Source organism: Olea europaea, chromosome 18 (genome assembly GCF_002742605.1).
Source record: "Olea europaea var. sylvestris chromosome 18, O_europaea_v1, whole genome shotgun sequence".
Classification (NCBI taxonomy): Eukaryota; Viridiplantae; Streptophyta; class Magnoliopsida; order Lamiales; family Oleaceae; genus Olea; species Olea europaea.
Window position 1 is genome coordinate 28942111 of NC_036254.1, and position 738 is coordinate 28942848.

The following is a 738-nucleotide window of genomic DNA, read 5'->3' on the forward strand; positions in this document are numbered from 1 at the left end:
TGTTTTTTTATATATATATATATATTTATATATATATATTTTTTTTTTTTTTTTTTAATCTCAAATTGGGAATTTAAGGCCACCATTTGATTTCCTCAAACAATACCCATTTTTCAATTTCATATTGAATAAATTGAATTAGTATTATTAATTAACTTTAAAAAAAATTAAAACGAATCGTTGTTCTTCGATTAGAATGTCAGTTTCATGATTGTGGAAATTGAAGTTTAAGAAATTGAGTTATTGCTATTAATAAATTAAACTAATGCTTATTTAATATCTATAAATGGTTATTTAAAGCCATCCTTTGAGCTCCTTAAATAGCATCCAATTTCAATTTGATTTTGAATTATTAATCACATTAAAAGTTTTTCTTTTTTAATCTCAAAAGAGGAATTTAAGACATTCCTTTGAGTTCCTTGAACAACATATGAATTAGTGTTGTTAATAAAAATTAATATAAGATTAAAAAAGGTTAATTAGGGAATTATTGACAAATGGAAAAAAATGATTTTTTTAATTTCATGTTGAATAATTTGAATTAATGTTATTAATTAATTATACTAAAATTAAAATTAAATAAGGATATATTTGGCATATAGATAAATGTATAAAGGTAAAATTGGTATTCAAAAGTTTCTCTTTAATCCTTCCAAGTATTATAGATAAATAGATTATAGGTCTCACGTAGTTATAATGCTTGTAGTTACTGGGGTCCATTACTTTTTGTACTTCAAA